This window comes from Rhinoderma darwinii, chromosome 3 (genome assembly GCF_050947455.1).
Source record: "Rhinoderma darwinii isolate aRhiDar2 chromosome 3, aRhiDar2.hap1, whole genome shotgun sequence".
NCBI classification, from domain to species: Eukaryota; Metazoa; Chordata; class Amphibia; order Anura; family Rhinodermatidae; genus Rhinoderma; species Rhinoderma darwinii.
Window position 1 is genome coordinate 389,300,601 of NC_134689.1, and position 15,085 is coordinate 389,315,685.

A 15,085-nucleotide genomic window follows, 5' to 3' on the forward strand; every position below is an offset into this window, starting at 1 on the left:
TGCATCTGGGCCAGTGGCGCAATGGACAACGCGTCTGACTACGAATCAGAAGATTGTAGGTTCGACTCCTACCTGGCTCGTACATGTTGCCGTGATCGTATAGTGGTTAGTACTCTGCGTTGTGGCCGCAGCAACCCCGGTCCGAATCCGGGTCACGGCAGTAACCCTTTGCTTACTTATTTTTAATGATATTTACCCAAGGTTTAAGAATATTCATGGATTTTCAGGAAATACACAACACATTTTATCTACGGCTTGTTCTCTTTGTTCTAGATGGCAAAAATCTGGAAATATGTGATTTAGCCTGTTCCGAAAATGTGTTGTGGAAAAAAGTGAAAACTTCACAAGAGTTCTCAATCACATGAAAATATTTAGTTATTAGCTGGTTTCCATTTGATTTGCCTCACATGATTTCCAGATTCCATGAAAATATTTCCCCTCTATCTGGTTCCGACTTGCTTTGCAATACATGAAAGGAACTTATGGCAATCGGATCCTTGTGTAAGTTTTGAGGTGATCCAGAAATGTGATGCATAAGCAACAACCCTCGTTGCATCTGGGCCAGTGGCGCAATGGACAACGCGTCTGACTACGAATCAGAAGATTGTAGGTTCGACTCCTAACTGCCTCGTACATGTTGCCGTGATCGTATAGTGGTTAGTACTCTGCGTTGTGGCTGCAGCAACCCCGATCCGAATCTGGGTCACGGCAGTAACCCTTTGCTTACTTATATTTAATGATATTTACCCAAGGTTTAAGAATATTCATGGATTTTCAGGAAATACACAACACATTTTATCTACGGCTTGTTCTCTTTGTTCTAGATGGCAAAAATCTGGAAATATGTGATTTAGCCTGTTCCGAAAATGTGTTGTGGAAAAAAGTAAAAACTCCACAAGAGTTCTCAATCACATGAAAATATTTCGTTATTAGCTGGTTTCCATTTGATTTGCCTCACATGATTTCCGGATTCCATGAAAATATTTCCCCTCTATCTGGTTCCGACTTGATTTGCAATACATGAAAGGAACTTATGGCAATCGGATCCTTGTGTAAGTTTTGAGGTGATCCAGAAATGTGATGCATAAGCAACAATACTCGTTGCATCTGGGCCAGTAGCGCAATGGACAACACGTCTGACTACGAATCAGAAGATTGTAGGTTCGACTCCTAACTGTTGCCGTGATCGTATAGTGGTTAGTACTCTGCGTTGTGGCTGCAGCAACCCCGATCCGAATCCGTGTCACGGCAGTAACCCTTTGCTTACTTATATTTAATGATATTTACCCAAGGTTTAAGAATATTCATGGATTTTCAGGAAATACACAACACATTTTATCTACGGCTTGTTCTCTTTGTTCTAGATGGCAAAAATCTGGAAATATGTGATTTAGCCTGTTCCGAAAATGTGTTGTGGAAAAAAGTAAAAACTTCACAAGAGTTCTCAATCACATGAAAATATTTCGTTATTAGCTGGTTTCCATTTGATTTGCCTCACATGATTTCCGGATTCCATGAAAATATTTCCCCTCTATCTGGTTCCGACTTGCTTTGCAATACATGAAAGGAACTTATGGCAATCGGATCCTTGTGTAAGTTTTGAGGTGATCCAGAAATGTGATGCATAAGCAACAATACTCGTTGCTTCTGGGCCAGTAGCGCAATGGACAACACGTCTGACTACGAATCAGAAGATTGTAGGTTCGACTCCTACCTAGCTCGTACATGTTGCCGTGATCGTATAGTGGTTAGTACTCTGCGTTGTGGCCGCAGCAACCCCGGTCCGAATCCGGGTCACGGTTGCTTACTTATTTTTAATGATATTTACCCAAGGTTTAAGAATATTCATAGATTTTCAGGAAATACACAACACATTTTATCTACGGCTTGTTCTCTTTTTTCTAGATGGCAAAAATCTGGAAATATGTGATTTAGCCTGTTCCGAAAATGTGTTGTGGAAAAAAGTAAAAACTTCACATGAAAATATTTAGTTATTAGCTGGTTTCCATTTGATTTGCCTCACATGATTTCCAGATTCCATGAAAATATTTCCCCTCTATCTGGTTCCGACTTGCTTTGCAATACATGAAAGGAACTTATGGCAATCGGATCCTTGTGTAAGTTTTGAGGTGATCCAGAAATGTGATGCATAAGCAACAACCCTCGTTGCATCTGGGCCAGTGGCGCAATGGACAACGCGTCTGACTACGAATCAGAAGATTGTAGGTTCGACTCCTACCTGGCTCGTACATGTTGCCGTGATCGTATAGTGGTTAGTACTCTGCGTTGTGGCCGCAGCAACCCCGGTCCGAATCCGGGTCACGGCAGTAACCCTTTGCTTACTTATTTTTAATGATATTTACCCAAGGTTTAAGAATATTCATGGATTTTCAGGAAATACACAACACATTTTATCTACGGCTTGTTCTCTTTGTTCTAGATGGCAAAAATCTGGAAATATGTGATTTAGCCTGTTCCGAAAATGTGTTGTGGAAAAAAGTGAAAACTTCACAAGAGTTCTCAATCACATGAAAATATTTAGTTATTAGCTGGTTTCCATTTGATTTGCCTCACATGATTTCCAGATTCCATGAAAATATTTCCCCTCTATCTGGTTCCGACTTGCTTTGCAATACATGAAAGGAACTTATGGCAATCGGATCCTTGTGTAAGTTTTGAGGTGATCCAGAAATGTGATGCATAAGCAACAACCCTCGTTGCATCTGGGCCAGTGGCGCAATGGACAACGCATCTGACTACGAATCAGAAGATTGTAGGTTCGACTCCTACCTGGCTCGTACATGTTGCCGTGATCGTATAGTGGTTAGTACTCTGTGTTGTGGCCGCAGCAACCCCGGTCCGAATCCGGGTCACGGCAGTAACCCTTTGCTTACTTATTTTTAATGATATTTACCCAAGGTTTAAGAATATTCATGGATTTTCAGGAAATACACAACACATTTTATCTACGGCTTGTTCTCTTTGTTCTAGATGGCAAAAATCTGGAAATATTTGATTTAGCCTGTTCCGAAAATGTGTTGTGGAAAAAAGTAAAAACTTCACAAGAGTTCTCAATCACATGAAAATATTTCGTTATTAGCTGGTTTCCATTTGATTTGCCTCACATGATTTCCAGATTCCATGAAAATATTTCCCCTCTATCTGGTTCCGACTTGCTTTGCAATACATGAAAGGAACTTATGGCAATCGGATCCTTGTGTAAGTTTTGAGGTGATCCAGAAATGTGATGCATAAGCAACAACACGCGTTGCATCTGGGCCAGTGGCGCAATGGACAACGCGTCTGACTACGAATCAGAAGATTGTAGGTTCGACTCCTACCTGGCTCGTACATGTTGCCGTGATCGTATAGTGGTTAGTACTCTGCGTTGTGGCCGCAGCAACCCCGGTCCGAATCCGGGTCACGGCAGTAACCCTTTGCTTACTTATTTTTAATGATATTTACCCAAGGTTTAAGAATATTCATGGATTTTCAGGAAATACACAACACATTTTATCTACGGCTTGTTCTCTTTGTTCTAGATGGCAAAAATCTGGAAATATGTGATTTAGCCTGTTCCGAAAATGTGTTGTGGAAAAAAGTAAAAACTTCACAAGAGTTCTCAATCACATGAAAATATTTCGTTATTAGCTGGTTTCCATTTGATTTGCCTCACATGATTTCCGGATTCCATGAAAATATTTCCCCTCTATCTGGTTCCGACTTGCTTTGCAATACATGAAAGGAACTTATGGCAATCGGATCCTTGTGTAAGTTTTGAGGTGATCCAGAAATGTGATGCATAAGCAACAACCCTCGTTGCATCTGGGCCAGTGGCGCAATGGACAACGCGTCTGACTACGAATCAGAAGATTGTAGGTTCGACTCCTACCTGGCTCGTACATGTTGCCGTGATCGTATAGTGGTTAGTACTCTGCGTTGTGGCCGCAGCAACCCCGGTCCGAATCCGGGTCACGGCAGTAACCCTTTGCTTACTTATTTTTAATGATATTTACCCAAGGTTTAAGAATATTCATGGATTTTCAGGAAATACACAACACATTTTATCTACGGCTTGTTCTCTTTGTTCTAGATGGCAAAAATCTGGAAATATGTGATTTAGCCTGTTCCGAAAATGTGTTGTGGAAAAAAGTAAAAACTTCACAAGAGTTCTCAATCACATGAAAATATTTCGTTATTAGCTGGTTTCCATTTGATTTGCCTCACATGATTTCCAGATTCCATGAAAATATTTCCCCTCTATCTGGTTCCGACTTGCTTTGCAATACATGAAAGGAACTTATGGCAATCGGATCCTTGTGTAAGTTTTGAGGTGATCCAGAAATGTGATGCATAAGCAACAACCCTCGTTGCATCTGGGCCAGTGGCGCAATGGACAACGCGTCTGACTACGAATCAGAAGATTGTAGGTTCGACTCCTACCTGGCTCGTACATGTTGCCGTGATCGTATAGTGGTTAGTACTCTGCGTTGTGGCCGCAGCAACCCCGGTCCGAATCCGGGTCACGGCAGTAACCCTTTGCTTACTTATTTTTAATGATATTTACCCAAGGTTTAAGAATATTCATGGATTTTCAGGAAATACACAACACATTTTATCTACGGCTTGTTCTCTTTGTTCTAGATGGCAAAAATCTGGAAATATGTGATTTAGCCTGTTCCGAAAATGTGTTGTGGAAAAAAGTAAAAACTTCACAAGAGTTCTCAATCACATGAAAATATTTCGTTATTAGCTGGTTTCCATTTGATTTGCCTCACATGATTTCCGGATTCCATGAAAATATTTCCCCTCTATCTGGTTCCGACTTGCTTTGCAATACATGAAAGGAACTTATGGCAATCGGATCCTTGTGTAAGTTTTGAGGTGATCCAGAAATGTGATGCATAAGCAACAATACTCGTTGCTTCTGGGCCAGTAGCGCAATGGACAACACGTCTGACTACGAATCAGAAGATTGTAGGTTCGACTCCTACCTAGCTCGTACATGTTGCCGTGATCGTATAGTGGTTAGTACTCTGCGTTGTGGCCGCAGCAACCCCGGTCCGAATCCGGGTCACGGTTGCTTACTTATTTTTAATGATATTTACCCAAGGTTTAAGAATATTCATAGATTTTCAGGAAATACACAACACATTTTATCTACGGCTTGTTCTCTTTTTTCTAGATGGCAAAAATCTGGAAATATGTGATTTAGCCTGTTCCGAAAATGTGTTGTGGAAAAAAGTAAAAACTTCACATGAAAATATTTAGTTATTAGCTGGTTTCCATTTGATTTGCCTCACATGATTTCCAGATTCCATGAAAATATTTCCCCTCTATCTGGTTCCGACTTGCTTTGCAATACATGAAAGGAACTTATGGCAATCGGATCCTTGTGTAAGTTTTGAGGTGATCCAGAAATGTGATGCATAAGCAACAACCCTCGTTGCATCTGGGCCAGTGGCGCAATGGACAACGCGTCTGACTACGAATCAGAAGATTGTAGGTTCGACTCCTACCTGGCTCGTACATGTTGCCGTGATCGTATAGTGGTTAGTACTCTGCGTTGTGGCCGCAGCAACCCCGGTCCGAATCCGGGTCACGGCAGTAACCCTTTGCTTACTTATTTTTAATGATATTTACCCAAGGTTTAAGAATATTCATGGATTTTCAGGAAATACACAACACATTTTATCTACGGCTTGTTCTCTTTGTTCTAGATGGCAAAAATCTGGAAATATGTGATTTAGCCTGTTCCGAAAATGTGTTGTGGAAAAAAGTGAAAACTTCACAAGAGTTCTCAATCACATGAAAATATTTAGTTATTAGCTGGTTTCCATTTGATTTGCCTCACATGATTTCCAGATTCCATGAAAATATTTCCCCTCTATCTGGTTCCGACTTGCTTTGCAATACATGAAAGGAACTTATGGCAATCGGATCCTTGTGTAAGTTTTGAGGTGATCCAGAAATGTGATGCATAAGCAACAACCCTCGTTGCATCTGGGCCAGTGGCGCAATGGACAACGCATCTGACTACGAATCAGAAGATTGTAGGTTCGACTCCTACCTGGCTCGTACATGTTGCCGTGATCGTATAGTGGTTAGTACTCTGCGTTGTGGCCGCAGCAACCCCGGTCCGAATCCGGGTCACGGCAGTAACCCTTTGCTTACTTATTTTTAATGATATTTACCCAAGGTTTAAGAATATTCATGGATTTTCAGGAAATACACAACACATTTTATCTACAGCTTGTTCTCTTTGTTCTAGATGGCAAAAATCTGGAAATATGTGATTTAGCCTGTTCCGAAAATGTGTTGTGGAAAAAAGTAAAAACTTCACAAGAGTTCTCAATCACATGAAAATATTTCGTTATTAGCTGGTTTCCATTTGATTTGCCTCACATGATTTCCAGATTCCATGAAAATATTTCCCCTCTATCTGGTTCCGACTTGCTTTGCAATACATGAAAGGAACTTATGGCAATCGGATCCTTGTGTAAGTTTTGAGGTGATCCAGAAATGTGATGCATAAGCAACAACACGCGTTGCATCTGGGCCAGTGGCGCAATGGACAACGCGTCTGACTATGAATCAGAAGATTGTAGGTTCGACTCCTACCTGGCTCGTACATGTTGCCGTGATCGTATAGTGGTTAGTACTCTGCGTTGTGGCCGCAGCAACCCCGGTCCGAATCCGGGTCACGGCAGTAACCCTTTGCTTACTTATTTTTAATGATATTTACCCAAGGTTTAAGAATATTCATGGATTTTCAGGAAATACACAACACATTTTATCTACGGCTTGTTCTCTTTGTTCTAGATGGCAAAAATCTGGAAATATGTGATTTAGCCTGTTCCGAAAATGTGTTGTGGAAAAAAGTAAAAACTTCACAAGAGTTCTCAATCACATGAAAATATTTCGTTATTAGCTGGTTTCCATTTGATTTGCCTCACATGATTTCCGGATTCCATGAAAATATTTCCCCTCTATCTGGTTCCGACTTGCTTTGCAATACATGAAAGGAACTTATGGCAATCGGATCCTTGTGTAAGTTTTGAGGTGATCCAGAAATGTGATGCATAAGCAACAACCCTCGTTGCATCTGGGCCAGTGGCGCAATGGACAACGCGTCTGACTACGAATCAGAAGATTGTAGGTTCGACTCCTACCTGGCTCGTACATGTTGCCGTGATCGTATAGTGGTTAGTACTCTGCGTTGTGGCCGCAGCAACCCCGGTCCGAATCCGGGTCACGGCAGTAACCCTTTGCTTACTTATTTTTAATGATATTTACCCAAGGTTTAAGAATATTCATGGATTTTCAGGAAATACACAACACATTTTATCTACGGCTTGTTCTCTTTGTTCTAGATGGCAAAAATCTGGAAATATGTGATTTAGCCTGTTCCGAAAATGTGTTGTGGAAAAAAGTAAAAACTTCACAAGAGTTCTCAATCACATGAAAATATTTCGTTATTAGCTGGTTTCCATTTGATTTGCCTCACATGATTTCCAGATTCCATGAAAATATTTCCCCTCTATCTGGTTCCGACTTGCTTTGCAATACATGAAAGGAACTTATGGCAATCGGATCCTTGTGTAAGTTTTGAGGTGATCCAGAAATGTGATGCATAAGCAACAACACGCGTTGCATCTGGGCCAGTGGCGCAATGGACAACGCGTCTGACTACGAATCAGAAGATTGTAGGTTCGACTCCTACCTGGCTCGTACATGTTGCCGTGATCGTATAGTGGTTAGTACTCTGCGTTGTGGCCGCAGCAACCCCGGTCCGAATCCGGGTCACGGTTGCTTACTTATTTTTAATGATATTTACCCAAGGTTTAAGAATATTCATGGATTTTCAGGAAATACACAACACATTTTATCTACGGCTTGTTCTCTTTGTTCTAGATGGCAAAAATCTGGAAATATGTGATTTAGCCTGTTCCGAAAATGTGTTGTGGAAAAAAGTAAAAACTTCACAAGAGTTCTCAATCACATGAAAATATTTAGTTATTAGCTGGTTTCCATTTGATTTGCCTCACATGATTTCCAGATTCCATGAAAATATTTCCCCTCTATCTGGTTCCGACTTGCTTTGCAATACATGAAAGGAACTTATGGCAATCGGATCCTTGTGTAAGTTTTGAGGTGATCCAGAAATGTGATGCATAAGCAACAACCCTCGTTGCATCTGGGCCAGTGGCGCAATGGACAACGCGTCTGACTACGAATCAGAAGATTGTAGGTTCGACTCCTACCTGGCTCGTACATGTTGCCGTGATCGTATAGTGGTTAGTACTCTGCGTTGTGGCCGCAGCAACCCCGGTCCGAATCCGGGTCACGGCAGTAACCCTTTGCTTACTTATTTTTAATGATATTTACCCAAGGTTTAAGAATATTCATGGATTTTCAGGAAATACACAACACATTTTATCTACGGCTTGTTCTCTTTGTTCTAGATGGCAAAAATCTGGAAATATGTGATTTAGCCTGTTCCGAAAATGTGTTGTGGAAAAAAGTAAAAACTTCACAAGAGTTCTCAATCACATGAAAATATTTCGTTATTAGCTGGTTTCCATTTGATTTGCCTCACATGATTTCCGGATTCCATGAAAATATTTCCCCTCTATCTGGTTCCGACTTGCTTTGCAATACATGAAAGGAACTTATGGCAATCGGATCCTTGTGTAAGTTTTGAGGTGATCCAGAAATGTGATGCATAAGCAACAACCCTCGTTGCATCTGGGCCAGTGGCGCAATGGACAACGCGTCTGACTACGAATCAGAAGATTGTAGGTTCGACTCCTACCTGGCTCGTACATGTTGCCGTGATCGTATAGTGGTTAGTACTCTGCGTTGTGGCCGCAGCAACCCCGGTCCGAATCCGGGTCACGGCAGTAACCCTTTGCTTACTTATTTTTAATGATATTTACCCAAGGTTTAAGAATATTCATGGATTTTCAGGAAATACACAACACATTTTATCTACGGCTTGTTCTCTTTGTTCTAGATGGCAAAAATCTGGAAATATGTGATTTAGCCTGTTCCGAAAATGTGTTGTGGAAAAAAGTAAAAACTTCACAAGAGTTCTCAATCACATGAAAATATTTCGTTATTAGCTGGTTTCCATTTGATTTGCCTCACATGATTTCCAGATTCCATGAAAATATTTCCCCTCTATCTGGTTCCGACTTGCTTTGCAATACATGAAAGGAACTTATGGCAATCGGATCCTTGTGTAAGTTTTGAGGTGATCCAGAAATGTGATGCATAAGCAACAACACGCGTTGCATCTGGGCCAGTGGCGCAATGGACAACGCGTCTGACTACGAATCAGAAGATTGTAGGTTCGACTCCTACCTGGCTCGTACATGTTGCCGTGATCGTATAGTGGTTAGTACTCTGCGTTGTGGCCGCAGCAACCCCGGTCCGAATCCGGGTCACGGTTGCTTACTTATTTTTAATGATATTTACCCAAGGTTTAAGAATATTCATGGATTTTCAGGAAATACACAACACATTTTATCTACAGCTTGTTCTCTTTGTTCTAGATGGCAAAAATCTGGAAATATGTGATTTAGCCTGTTCCGAAAATGTGTTGTGGAAAAAAGTAAAAACTTCACAAGAGTTCTCAATCACATGAAAATATTTAGTTATTAGCTGGTTTCCATTTGATTTGCCTCACATGATTTCCAGATTCCATGAAAATATTTCCCCTCTATCTGGTTCCGACTTGCTTTGCAATACATGAAAGGAACTTATGGCAATCGGATCCTTGTGTAAGTTTTGAGGTGATCCAGAAATGTGATGCATAAGCAACAACCCTCGTTGCATCTGGGCCAGTGGCGCAATGGACAACGCGTCTGACTACGAATCAGAAGATTGTAGGTTCGACTCCTACCTGGCTCGTACATGTTGCCGTGATCGTATAGTGGTTAGTACTCTGCGTTGTGGCCGCAGCAACCCCGGTCCGAATCCGGGTCACGGCAGTAACCCTTTGCTTACTTATTTTTAATGATATTTACCCAAGGTTTAAGAATATTCATGGATTTTCAGGAAATACACAACACATTTTATCTACGGCTTGTTCTCTTTGTTCTAGATGGCAAAAATCTGGAAATATGTGATTTAGCCTGTTCCGAAAATGTGTTGTGGAAAAAAGTAAAAACTTCACAAGAGTTCTCAATCACATGAAAATATTTCGTTATTAGCTGGTTTCCATTTGATTTGCCTCACATGATTTCCAGATTCCATGAAAATATTTCCCCTCTATCTGGTTCCGACTTGCTTTGCAATACATGAAAGGAACTTATGGCAATCGGATCCTTGTGTAAGTTTTGAGGTGATCCAGAAATGTGATGCATAAGCAACAACACGCGTTGCATCTGGGCCAGTGGCGCAATGGACAACGCGTCTGACTACGAATCAGAAGATTGTAGGTTCGACTCCTACCTGGCTCGTACATGTTGCCGTGATCGTATAGTGGTTAGTACTCTGCGTTGTGGCCGCAGCAACCCCGGTCCGAATCCGGGTCACGGCAGTAACCCTTTGCTTACTTATTTTTAATGATATTTACCCAAGGTTTAAGAATATTCATGGATTTTCAGGAAATACACAACACATTTTATCTACGGCTTGTTCTCTTTGTTCTAGATGGCAAAAATCTGGAAATATGTGATTTAGCCTGTTCCGAAAATGTGTTGTGGAAAAAAGTAAAAACTTCACAAGAGTTCTCAATCACATGAAAATATTTCGTTATTAGCTGGTTTCCATTTGATTTGCCTCACATGATTTCCGGATTCCATGAAAATATTTCCCCTCTATCTGGTTCCGACTTGCTTTGCAATACATGAAAGGAACTTATGGCAATCGGATCCTTGTGTAAGTTTTGAGGTGATCCAGAAATGTGATGCATAAGCAACAACCCTCATTGCATCTGGGCCAGTGGCGCAATGGACAACGCGTCTGATTACGAATCAGAGGATTGTAGGTTCGACTCCTACCTGGCTCGTACATGTTGCCGTGATCGTATAGTGGTTAGTACTCTGCGTTGTGGCCGCAGCAACCCCGGTCCGAATCCGGGTCACGGCAGTAACCCTTTGCTTACTTATTTTTAATGATATTTACCCAAGGTTTAAGAATATTCATGGATTTTCAGGAAATACACAACACATTTTATCTACGGCTTGTTCTCTTTGTTCTAGATGGCAAAAATCTGGAAATATGTGATTTAGCCTGTTCCGAAAATGTGTTGTGGAAAAAAGTAAAAACTTCACAAGAGTTCTCAATCACATGAAAATATTTCGTTATTAGCTGGTTTCCATTTGATTTGCCTCACATGATTTCCAGATTCCATGAAAATATTTCCCCTCTATCTGGTTCCGACTTGCTTTGCAATACATGAAAGGAACTTATGGCAATCGGATCCTTGTGTAAGTTTTGAGGTGATCCAGAAATGTGATGCATAAGCAACAACACGCGTTGCATCTGGGCCAGTGGCGCAATGGACAACGCGTCTGACTACGAATCAGAAGATTGTAGGTTCGACTCCTACCTGGCTCGTACATGTTGCCGTGATCGTATAGTGGTTAGTACTCTGCGTTGTGGCCGCAGCAACCCCGGTCCGAATCCGGGTCACGGCAGTAACCCTTTGCTTACTTATTTTTAATGATATTTACCCAAGGTTTAAGAATATTCATGGATTTTCAGGAAATACACAACACATTTTATCTACGGCTTGTTCTCTTTGTTCTAGATGGCAAAAATCTGGAAATATGTGATTTAGCCTGTTCCGAAAATGTGTTGTGGAAAAAAGTAAAAACTTCACAAGAGTTCTCAATCACATGAAAATATTTCGTTATTAGCTGGTTTTCATTTGATTTGCCTCACATGATTTCCGGATTCCATGAAAATATTTCCCCTCTATCTGGTTCCGACTTGCTTTGCAATACATGAAAGGAACTTATGGCAATCGGATCCTTGTGTAAGTTTTGAGGTGATCCAGAAATGTGATGCATAAGCAACAACCCTCATTGTATCTGGGCCAGTGGCGCAATGGACAACGCATCTGACTACAAATCAGAAGATTGTAGGTTCGACTCCTACCTGGCTCGTACATGTTGCCGTGATCGTATAGTGGTTAGTACTCTGCGTTGTGGCCGCAGCAACCCCGGTCCGAATCCGGGTCACGGCAGTAACCCTTTGCTTACTTATTTTTAATGATATTTACCCAAGGTTTAAGAATATTCATGGATTTTCAGGAAATACACAACACATTTTATCTACAGCTTGTTCTCTTTGTTCTAGATGGCAAAAATCTGGAAATATGTGATTTAGCCTGTTCCGAAAATGTGTTGTGGAAAAAAGTAAAAACTTCACAAGAGTTCTCAATCACATGAAAATATTTCGTTATTAGCTGGTTTCCATTTGATTTGCCTCACATGATTTCCAGATTCCATGAAAATATTTCCCCTCTATCTGGTTCCGACTTGCTTTGCAATACATGAAAGGAACTTATGGCAATCGGATCCTTGTGTAAGTTTTGAGGTGATCCAGAAATGTGATGCATAAGCAACAACACGCGTTGCATCTGGGCCAGTGGCGCAATGGACAACGCGTCTGACTATGAATCAGAAGATTGTAGGTTCGACTCCTACCTGGCTCGTACATGTTGCCGTGATCGTATAGTGGTTAGTACTCTGCGTTGTGGCCGCAGCAACCCCGGTCCGAATCCGGGTCACGGCAGTAACCCTTTGCTTACTTATTTTTAATGATATTTACCCAAGGTTTAAGAATATTCATGGATTTTCAGGAAATACACAACACATTTTATCTACGGCTTGTTCTCTTTGTTCTAGATGGCAAAAATCTGGAAATATGTGATTTAGCCTGTTCCGAAAATGTGTTGTGGAAAAAAGTAAAAACTTCACAAGAGTTCTCAATCACATGAAAATATTTCGTTATTAGCTGGTTTCCATTTGATTTGCCTCACATGATTTCCGGATTCCATGAAAATATTTCCCCTCTATCTGGTTCCGACTTGCTTTGCAATACATGAAAGGAACTTATGGCAATCGGATCCTTGTGTAAGTTTTGAGGTGATCCAGAAATGTGATGCATAAGCAACAACCCTCGTTGCATCTGGGCCAGTGGCGCAATGGACAACGCGTCTGACTACGAATCAGAAGATTGTAGGTTCGACTCCTACCTGGCTCGTACATGTTGCCGTGATCGTATAGTGGTTAGTACTCTGCGTTGTGGCCGCAGCAACCCCGGTCCGAATCCGGGTCACGGCAGTAACCCTTTGCTTACTTAATTTTAATGATATTTACCCAAGGTTTAAGAATATTCATGGATTTTCAGGAAATACACAACACATTTTATCTACAGCTTGTTCTCTTTGTTCTAGATGGCAAAAATCTGGAAATATGTGATTTAGCCTGTTCCGAAAATGTGTTGTGGAAAAAAGTAAAAACTTCACAAGAGTTCTCAATCACATGAAAATATTTCGTTATTAGCTGGTTTCCATTTGATTTGCCTCACATGATTTCCAGATTCCATGAAAATATTTCCCCTCTATCTGGTTCCGACTTGCTTTGCAATACATGAAAGGAACTTATGGCAATCGGATCCTTGTGTAAGTTTTGAGGTGATCCAGAAATGTGATGCATAAGCAACAACACGCGTTGCATCTGGGCCAGTGGCGCAATGGACAACGCGTCTGACTACGAATCAGAAGATTGTAGGTTCGACTCCTACCTGGCTCGTACATGTTGCCGTGATCGTATAGTGGTTAGTACTCTGCGTTGTGGCCGCAGCAACCCCGGTCCGAATCCGGGTCACGGCAGTAACCCTTTGCTTACTTATTTTTAATGATATTTACCCAAGGTTTAAGAATATTCATGGATTTTCAGGAAATACACAACACATTTTATCTACGGCTTGTTCTCTTTGTTCTAGATGGCAAAAATCTGGAAATATGTGATTTAGCCTGTTCCGAAAATGTGTTGTGGAAAAAAGTAAAAACTTCACAAGAGTTCTCAATCACATGAAAATATTTCGTTATTAGCTGGTTTCCATTTGATTTGCCTCACATGATTTCCAGATTCCATGAAAATATTTCCCCTCTATCTGGTTCCGACTTGCTTTGCAATACATGAAAGGAACTTATGGCAATCGGATCCTTGTGTAAGTTTTGAGGTGATCCAGAAATGTGATGCATAAGCAACAACACGCGTTGCATCTGGGCCAGTGGCGCAATGGACAACGCGTCTGACTATGAATCAGAAGATTGTAGGTTCGACTCCTACCTGGCTCGTACATGTTGCCGTGATCGTATAGTGGTTAGTACTCTGCGTTGTGGCCGCAGCAACCCCGGTCCGAATCCGGGTCACGGCAGTAACCCTTTGCTTACTTATTTTTAATGATATTTACCCAAGGTTTAAGAATATTCATGGATTTTCAGGAAATACACAACACATTTTATCTACGGCTTGTTCTCTTTGTTCTAGATGGCAAAAATCTGGAAATATGTGATTTAGCCTGTTCCGAAAATGTGTTGTGGAAAAAAGTAAAAACTTCACAAGAGTTCTCAATCACATGAAAATATTTCGTTATTAGCTGGTTTCCATTTGATTTGCCTCACATGATTTCCGGATTCCATGAAAATATTTCCCCTCTATCTGGTTCCGACTTGCTTTGCAATACATGAAAGGAACTTATGGCAATCGGATCCTTTGTAAGTTTTGAGGTGATCCAGAAATGTGATGCATAAGCAACAACCCTCGTTGCATCTGGGCCAGTGGCGCAATGGACAACGCGTCTGACTACGAATCAGAAGATTGTAGGTTCGACTCCTACCTGGCTCGTACATGTTGCCGTGATCGTATAGTGGTTAGTACTCTGCGTTGTGGCCGCAGCAACCCCGGTCCGAATCCGGGTCACGGCAGTAACCCTTTGCTTACTTATTTTTAATGATATTTACCCAAGGTTTAAGAATATTCATGGATTTTCAGGAAATACACAACACATTTTATCTACAGCTTGTTCTCTTTGTTCTAGATGGCAAAAATCTGGAAAT

General features: G+C 41.2%; 21 non-coding genes across 21 annotated transcripts; all 21 read left to right on the forward strand.

The window, feature by feature from the left end:
* Positions 1–7: 7 nt before the first annotated feature.
* Positions 8–80, forward strand: TRNAR-ACG (transfer RNA arginine (anticodon ACG)). Its single transcript has one exon. It is a non-coding gene; the product is annotated as a tRNA-Arg (tRNA).
* Positions 81–2,174: 2,094 nt separating this feature from the next.
* On the forward strand, positions 2,175–2,247 carry TRNAR-ACG (transfer RNA arginine (anticodon ACG)). Its single transcript has one exon. It is a non-coding gene; the product is annotated as a tRNA-Arg (tRNA).
* Positions 2,248–3,276: 1,029 nt separating this feature from the next.
* TRNAR-ACG (transfer RNA arginine (anticodon ACG)) lies at positions 3,277–3,349 on the forward strand. The gene has a single exon. It is a non-coding gene; the product is annotated as a tRNA-Arg (tRNA).
* Positions 3,350–3,827: 478 nt separating this feature from the next.
* Positions 3,828–3,900, forward strand: TRNAR-ACG (transfer RNA arginine (anticodon ACG)). The gene has a single exon. It is a non-coding gene; the product is annotated as a tRNA-Arg (tRNA).
* A 478-nt stretch (positions 3,901–4,378) lies between these two features.
* TRNAR-ACG (transfer RNA arginine (anticodon ACG)) lies at positions 4,379–4,451 on the forward strand. The gene has a single exon. It is a non-coding gene; the product is annotated as a tRNA-Arg (tRNA).
* A 1,003-nt stretch (positions 4,452–5,454) lies between these two features.
* TRNAR-ACG (transfer RNA arginine (anticodon ACG)) lies at positions 5,455–5,527 on the forward strand. Its single transcript has one exon. It is a non-coding gene; the product is annotated as a tRNA-Arg (tRNA).
* A 1,029-nt stretch (positions 5,528–6,556) lies between these two features.
* Positions 6,557–6,629, forward strand: TRNAH-AUG (transfer RNA histidin (anticodon AUG)). The gene has a single exon. It is a non-coding gene; the product is annotated as a tRNA-His (tRNA).
* Positions 6,630–7,107: 478 nt separating this feature from the next.
* On the forward strand, positions 7,108–7,180 carry TRNAR-ACG (transfer RNA arginine (anticodon ACG)). Its single transcript has one exon. It is a non-coding gene; the product is annotated as a tRNA-Arg (tRNA).
* Positions 7,181–7,658: 478 nt separating this feature from the next.
* Positions 7,659–7,731, forward strand: TRNAR-ACG (transfer RNA arginine (anticodon ACG)). Its single transcript has one exon. It is a non-coding gene; the product is annotated as a tRNA-Arg (tRNA).
* A 468-nt stretch (positions 7,732–8,199) lies between these two features.
* TRNAR-ACG (transfer RNA arginine (anticodon ACG)) lies at positions 8,200–8,272 on the forward strand. Its single transcript has one exon. It is a non-coding gene; the product is annotated as a tRNA-Arg (tRNA).
* A 478-nt stretch (positions 8,273–8,750) lies between these two features.
* TRNAR-ACG (transfer RNA arginine (anticodon ACG)) lies at positions 8,751–8,823 on the forward strand. The gene has a single exon. It is a non-coding gene; the product is annotated as a tRNA-Arg (tRNA).
* A 478-nt stretch (positions 8,824–9,301) lies between these two features.
* On the forward strand, positions 9,302–9,374 carry TRNAR-ACG (transfer RNA arginine (anticodon ACG)). Its single transcript has one exon. It is a non-coding gene; the product is annotated as a tRNA-Arg (tRNA).
* A 468-nt stretch (positions 9,375–9,842) lies between these two features.
* On the forward strand, positions 9,843–9,915 carry TRNAR-ACG (transfer RNA arginine (anticodon ACG)). Its single transcript has one exon. It is a non-coding gene; the product is annotated as a tRNA-Arg (tRNA).
* Positions 9,916–10,393: 478 nt separating this feature from the next.
* TRNAR-ACG (transfer RNA arginine (anticodon ACG)) lies at positions 10,394–10,466 on the forward strand. The gene has a single exon. It is a non-coding gene; the product is annotated as a tRNA-Arg (tRNA).
* A 1,029-nt stretch (positions 10,467–11,495) lies between these two features.
* Positions 11,496–11,568, forward strand: TRNAR-ACG (transfer RNA arginine (anticodon ACG)). Its single transcript has one exon. It is a non-coding gene; the product is annotated as a tRNA-Arg (tRNA).
* Positions 11,569–12,046: 478 nt separating this feature from the next.
* Positions 12,047–12,119, forward strand: TRNAC-ACA (transfer RNA cysteine (anticodon ACA)). Its single transcript has one exon. It is a non-coding gene; the product is annotated as a tRNA-Cys (tRNA).
* A 478-nt stretch (positions 12,120–12,597) lies between these two features.
* Positions 12,598–12,670, forward strand: TRNAH-AUG (transfer RNA histidin (anticodon AUG)). Its single transcript has one exon. It is a non-coding gene; the product is annotated as a tRNA-His (tRNA).
* A 478-nt stretch (positions 12,671–13,148) lies between these two features.
* On the forward strand, positions 13,149–13,221 carry TRNAR-ACG (transfer RNA arginine (anticodon ACG)). The gene has a single exon. It is a non-coding gene; the product is annotated as a tRNA-Arg (tRNA).
* Positions 13,222–13,699: 478 nt separating this feature from the next.
* Positions 13,700–13,772, forward strand: TRNAR-ACG (transfer RNA arginine (anticodon ACG)). Its single transcript has one exon. It is a non-coding gene; the product is annotated as a tRNA-Arg (tRNA).
* Positions 13,773–14,250: 478 nt separating this feature from the next.
* Positions 14,251–14,323, forward strand: TRNAH-AUG (transfer RNA histidin (anticodon AUG)). Its single transcript has one exon. It is a non-coding gene; the product is annotated as a tRNA-His (tRNA).
* Positions 14,324–14,800: 477 nt separating this feature from the next.
* TRNAR-ACG (transfer RNA arginine (anticodon ACG)) lies at positions 14,801–14,873 on the forward strand. Its single transcript has one exon. It is a non-coding gene; the product is annotated as a tRNA-Arg (tRNA).
* Positions 14,874–15,085: the final 212 nt, after the last annotated feature.